The sequence below is a fragment of the Schistocerca serialis genome, chromosome 10 (genome assembly GCF_023864345.2).
Source record: "Schistocerca serialis cubense isolate TAMUIC-IGC-003099 chromosome 10, iqSchSeri2.2, whole genome shotgun sequence".
In the NCBI taxonomy this organism is placed as follows: domain Eukaryota; kingdom Metazoa; phylum Arthropoda; class Insecta; order Orthoptera; family Acrididae; genus Schistocerca; species Schistocerca serialis.
Window position 1 is genome coordinate 124,486,888 of NC_064647.1, and position 7,082 is coordinate 124,493,969.

A 7,082-nucleotide genomic window follows, 5' to 3' on the forward strand; every position below is an offset into this window, starting at 1 on the left:
GTGGCACGTAAAGTGCCCTCCGTCACACACCGTTGGGTGGCTTGCGGAGTATCAATGTAGATGTAGAAATATCACCCGCACAATCCCGAAGATAGCAATGGAAGTACTATCGCACAATTAGTTTAACGATATGCAAATTGAAGGCGGATCACTGCTGTCACTTGTAACGGGACATTAAACTGAATCAGCGGCGACGAGCGAAAATGTGCACGGGATCGGACACAAATTTTTAGCTCGCCGCCGCTGATTCACTTTAATGTCCCGTTACAACTAACAGCAGTGATCCGCCTTCAATTTGCATATACAGTGTGAGTCACTAACTATTGGCACCAAGAATAACTCCGGAAGTGTGATAGGAGCCGAAACATTAGTGGGACAAAGGTTGCATGGGTCAACAGGGGCCATGATATGACATTGGTTTTTTTGTTGCTAGGTGGGGTCGCTTCAGAGATTTGAAGGTCAAATTTGTTTTCTTAAGTGGGATGCTATAGTTTGGTACTTATTTCCTGATAGCGGCTATCGAGATGAATCCAATGATGTGTGAGAGTAAGCTCTTTGAAGGTCAATGAAGGTCACAAAGGTGGCATGAACGTCCATTTACAGAAGGTGTTCGAAGTGATAAACATTGCTATCAATGCAGTGCTGCAATCTTCTTATCATGGATTGAGAGGTATTCCGTATCACATCGGCAATTATCGAAACACATGCTCTGACAATTCTCTCTCGCACATCTTCAGGTGCACTTAGAACGTCTTTATAAACAAGGTCTTTTATGAATCCCCACAAGAAAAAATCCAGAGGAGTCAAGTTTGGCGAACGAGCCGGTCACGACACATCTCCTCCGATCCAATCCTACGATTTGGGAATTCTAGCCATCAGCGAAAAATGTGTCGGACATCCATCGTATTGATACCACATTCTGTTCTTTGTTCCTAAAGGTATTTCTTCCAATTACAGACCTAATGTTTATTTCAGGCATGCCGGCCGGTGTGGCCGTGCGGTTAAAGGCGCTTCAATCTGGAACCGCGTGACCGCTACGGTCGCAGGTTCGAATCCTGCCTCGGGCATGGATGTGTGTGATGTCCTTACGTTAGTTAGGTTTAATTAGTTCCAAGTTCTAGGCGACTGATGACCCCAGAAGTTAAGTCGCATAGTGCTCAGAGCCATTTTGAGCCATTCCAGGCATGTGGTGTAGTTCCTACCATTAAGATTTCCTTCGATGAAATAGGCGCCTATAATCCTCTCCTCCAGAAACCCACACCATACATTCACCGACCATTATTTTTGGTGTGCAACTTGCCGCAGCCGACATGGATTTTCATTTGCTCAGTAATGCATGTTATGCAAATTAACATTTCCATGGTTCGTGAATGTAGCCTCGTCAGTAAATAAAATCAAATTAATAAATGCTTAATCCCTCTGAATCTGAAGTTGAGCCCATCGCCTAATTCAATGCGACGCATATAATCCCTACCAGTTAATTCTTGGTGGGGACTGATATGATAAGGACGATATTTATGGCGATGCAGAACACGGACAACACTACTCTCGCTCATGCCAGACTCCCTTGCAATTTGACGTGAACTAACACAAGGATCTCGAACCACAGTGGCAAGAGTACCAATTTCCGTTTCCTCGTTAGTAACTTTCCTTTACCGGATATACGAGGGTCGTCCACAAAGTTAGTTGAGTTTTATATTTCTATCCGCGGCAGCGCTACGTTCGCAGTTCCGAGCATGCGCGGCAGTTACTCTGACTCCAGGAGAAGACGTGTACGCCATTTTCAGATCGTTGCTGCCGACATGTGCTTTGTAGTACTTCTTTATAAATTCAGCCGTAATTGAAAATGCCACCGCGTGTGAAATCAGATCTGCGATTCATTTTCTAAATGCAAAGAAAGTTAAACCAAAGAAAAATTCATCGGTAAATCTGCGAGGTTTACGAACAGAACAAGCGTTGAGGAGTATTGTCACAAGGTGTTTCTTTACGCGGTAATTCCCGACCTCACACGGCGAATGTGACCAAACAACTCTTACGGAAATTTCACTGGGACACGTTTGATCACCCTCCGTACAGCCCGGACCTCGTTCCTATCGACTTTCATCTCTTCTTACACCTGAAATCTGTCATTGATGGTCAACACTTCAACGTTGATGACGAGCTGAAAGACCATGTTACCACTTGGTTGAATACGTAGACGGAAACCTTCTATGAAGAAGGCACACAAAAACTTGTGCCACGCTATGACAAGTGCCTACAAAATTTCGAAAGCTATGTGTAATTCTGTCAGAGACAGCAAAGGACTTGGAAGAGCAGTTGAACGGAATGGATAGCGTCTTGAAAGGAGGATATAAGATGAACATCAACAAAAGCAAAACGAGGATAATGGAATGTAGTCAAATTAAATCGTGTGATGCCGAGGGAATTAGATTAGGAAATGAGACACTTAAAGTAGTAAAGGAGTTTTGCTATTTGGGGAGCAAAATAACTGATGATGGTCGAACTAGAGAGGATATGAAATGTAAACTGGCAATGGCAAGGAAAGCGTTTCTGAAGAAGAGAAATTTGTTAACATCGAGTATAGATTTAAGTGTCAGAAAGTCGTTTCTGAAAGTATTTGTATGGAGTGTAGCCATGTATGGAAGTGAAACATGGACAATAAATAGTTTGGACAAGAAGAGAATAGAAGCTTTCGAAATGTGGTGCTACAGAAGAATGCTGAAGATTAGATGGGTAGATCACATAACTAATGAGGAAGTATTGAATAGGATTTGGGAGAAGAGAAGTTTGTGGCACAACTTGACCAGAAGAAGGGATCCGTTGGTAGGCCATGTTCTGAGGCATCAAGGAATCACCAATTTAGTATTGGAGGGCAGCGTGGAGGGTAAAAATCGTAGAGGGAGACCAAGAGATGGATACACTAAGCAGATTCAGAAGGATGTAGGTTGCAGTAGGTACTGGGAGATGAAGAAGCTTGCACAGGATAGAGTAACATGGAGAGCTGCATCAAACCAGTCTCAGGAGTGAAGACCACAACAACAACAACATGTGGAAAAGTAGTTTAACAATTGTAGATTTTTGTGCAATAAATATTTTTCCTGTATCTGAAGATGTTTTTTTTAATATAACCAAACGGAACTTACTTTGTGGACATACTTCATGTTTCCGATGCGTTAAAGATCCAGTTGTTCCCATTTTATCATACACATATTTAAATATACGACGTATAGGGTGAGTATGTTGAGCATATCTTTCAGCGTATAAGTCTCTAGATCTCACTGAATTTCGTTGGCTTCCTCCGTAAATGAGAAGCATATATACACTCCTGGAAATTGAAATAAGAACACCGTGAATTCATTGTCCCAGGAAGGGGAAACTTTATTGACACATTCCTGGGGTCAGATACATCACATGATCACACTGACAGAACCACAGGCACATAGACACAGGCAACAGAGCATGCACAATGTCGGCACTAGTACAGTGTAAATCCACCTTTCGCAGCAATGCAGGCTGCTATTCTCCCATGGAGACGATCGTAGAGATGCTGGATGTAGTCCTGTGGAACGGCTTGCCATGCCATTTCCACCTGGCGCCTCAGTTGGACCAGCGTTCGTGCTGGACGTGCAGACCGCGTGAGACGACGCTTCATCCAGTCCCAAACATGCTCAATGGGGGACAGATCCGGAGATCTTGCTGGCCAGGGTAGTTGACTTACACCTTCTAGAGCACGTTGGGTGGCACGGGATACATGCGGACGTGCATTGTCCTGTTGGAACAGCAAGTTCCCTTGCCGGTCTAGGAATGGTAGAACGATGGGTTCGATGACGGTTTGGATGTACCGTGCACTATTCAGTGTCCCCTCGACGATCACCAGTGGTGTACGGCCAGTGTAGGAGATCGCTCCCCACACCATGATGCCGGGTGTTGGCCCTGTGTGCCTCGGTCGTATGCAGTCCCGATTGTGGCGCTGACCTGCACCGCGCCAAACACGCATACGACCATCATTGGCACCAAGGCAGAAGCGACTCTCATCGCTGAAGACGACACGTCTCCATTCGTCCCTCCATTCACGCCTGTCGCGACACCACTGGAGGCGGGCTGCACGATGTTGGGGCGTGAGCGGAAGACGGCCTAACGGTGTGCGGGACCGTAGCCCAGCTTCATGGAGACGGTTGCGAATGGTCCTCGCCGATACCCCAGGAGCAACAGTGTCCCTAATTTGCTGGGAAGTGGCGGTGCGGTCCCCTACGGCACTGCGTAGGATCCTACGGTCTTGGCGTGCATCCGTGCGTCGCTGCGGTCCGGTCTCAGGTCGACGGGCACGTGCACCTTCCGCCGACCACTGGCGACAACATCGATGTACTGTGGAGACCTCACGCCCCACGTGTTGAGCAATTCGGCGGTACGTCCACCTGGCCTCCCGCATGCCCACTATACGCCCTCGCTCAAAGTCCGTCAACTGCACATACGGTTCACGTCCACGCTGTCGCGGCATGCTACCAGTGTTAAAGACTGCGATGGAGCACCGTATGCCACGGAAAACTGGCTGACACTGACGGCGGCGGTGCACAAATGCTGCGCAGCTAGCGCCATTCGACGGCCAACACCGCGGTTCCTGGTGTGTCCGCTGTGCCGTGCGTGTGATCATTGCTTGTACAGCCCTCTCGCAGTGTCCGGAGCAAGTACGGTGGGTCTGACACACCGGTGTCACTGTGTTCTTTTTTCCATTTCCAGGAGTGTACATCATTCACATTCGCTTGATTCGACGATACTAGTCTCACCATGCCTATTAATGTTGTATTATGAAACCGTCGAACGGTGTTTACATGGCAAAGGCACGTTAGATGGATACGCCGTATTCGGCGAATATTTATTGTTTGCCCGATATACGAGAGAGAATTGTCAGAGCACGTGCTTCGATAAGTGCCAAAGTGATAAGGAATGCCACTCAATCCATGATAAGAAGATTGCAGCACTGCATTGATACCAATGGCCATCACTTCGAACACCTTCTGTAAATGGCCGATCATGCCACCTTTTTGACCTTCGTTAACGTTCAAAGACCTTAGCCTACTGTTACACATCATTGGATTCGTCTCGATAGCCGCTATCAGAAATAAAGTCCAACCTTTAGCATCCCACTTAAAAAAACAAAGTTGACCTTCATACCTCTGACGTGACCCCACCTAGTAACATTACGGCCCCCGTTGTCCCATGATACATTTGTCCCACAAAGTTTTCAGCTACTATTTTACTTTCGGAATTATTAGTTAGTGACTCACCCAGTAGCGTTTTACAGCTGCGGGATCTACGTGGTATCTCTTCTTTAGAAGGGACGGACACCATCCACTCAAGTAATCAGTTTAACAGCTCATGCATCCGCGTTGCTGCAACAATATTACACAGGCAAATAGGAAGGAAAATTGAGGATTAATTAGATGATGATCAGTTTGGCTTTAGATAAGGTTAGACACCAGGGAGGCACTTCTGATGTTGCGCTTGAGACAGGAAGCACGGCAGAAGTAAAATCAAGACACACTCATAGGATTCGTCGGTATAGAAAAAGTGTTCGACAGTAGGAAATGGCGCAAGACGTTCGAAATTCTGAGAAAAATACAAATAATCTACAGGGAAAGACTGGTGATATATAGCGCAGCACGTACAAGAACTTAGATGGAAGTAGAAGAATGTACGACCAAGGAAGAGGTGCGCGGATTTGAAAGGGTATAACAAAGGGATGCAGTCTTTTTGCCCTATTGTTCAATATATACATCGACGGAAAAAAAGACATATATTCTGCAAAACACTGTGAAGTGCATGGGAGAGAGTACGTCCCATTGTACCAGTTGTTAGGGTTTCTTTCCGTTCCATTCACGTATGGAGCACTGGAAGAATGATTGTTTAAATGTCTCTGTACGTGCTGTAATTAATCTAATACTGTCCTCACGATCCCTATATGAGCGATAGGCAGGCGGTTGTAGTACATTTATGGAGTCACCGTTTAGAGATGGTTCTTGAAACTCTGTAAGTAGACTTTCTTGGGATAGTTAATGACTATACTCAGGAGTACGCCAGCTCAGTTTCTTTGGCGTATCTGTGACATTCGCCGATGGATCAAACAGACGTGTAACCATTCGTGCTCCCCTCCCCTGTTTACGTTTAATATTCCCTGTTAGTCTCATTTTATATGAGTCCCACACACTTGAATAATATTCTAAAATGGATCCAGGAGTGGTTTGTAAGTAACCTCATTTGTAGACAGATGGCATTTCGCCAATAGTTTACCAATAAACCAAAGTATGCCACCTCCTTTACCCACAAGTGAGCCTATATGATCATTCTATTTCATATTCTTAAAAAGTATTACACCCAGGAATTTACAGGAGTTTCCCGATTCCAACTGTTCAAAATGGTTCAAATGGCTCTAAGCACTATGACTGAGGTAATCAGTCCCCTAGACTTAGAACTACTTAAACATAACTAACCTAAGGACATAACACATCCATGCCCGAGGCAGGATTCGAACATGCGACCGTAGCAGCGCGTGGTTCCGGACTGAAGCGTCTAGAACCGCTCGGCCACAGCGGCCGGCCATTCCAACTGTGACATTGTAATTATTCTCAGAGGAAACCGTGTTTTTTGTTTTGTGAAGTGCACAATTTTACACTTCTGAACATTTAAAACGAGTTGCTAATCTTTGCACCACTTTGAAACTGTAACAAGATCTCACTGAATATTGATGCAGCTTCTTTGAGACAGTACTTCACTATAGATAATTGCGTCATATGCAAAAAGTCTGAGGTCCTACATCTACGTGATCACTCTGCTATTCACAATAAAGTGCCTGGCAGAGGGTTCGATGAACCCCCTTCAAGCTGTGTCTATACCGTTCCGCTCTCGAACGGCGCGCGGGAAAAACGAGCACTTAAATTTTTCTGTACGGGCCCTGATTTCTCTTATTTTATCGTGACGATCATTTCTCCCTTTGTAGGTGGGTGCCAACAGAATGTTTTCGCAATTTGAGAAGAAAGCTGGTGACTGAAATTTCATGAGAAGATCCCGTCGCAATGAAAAACGTC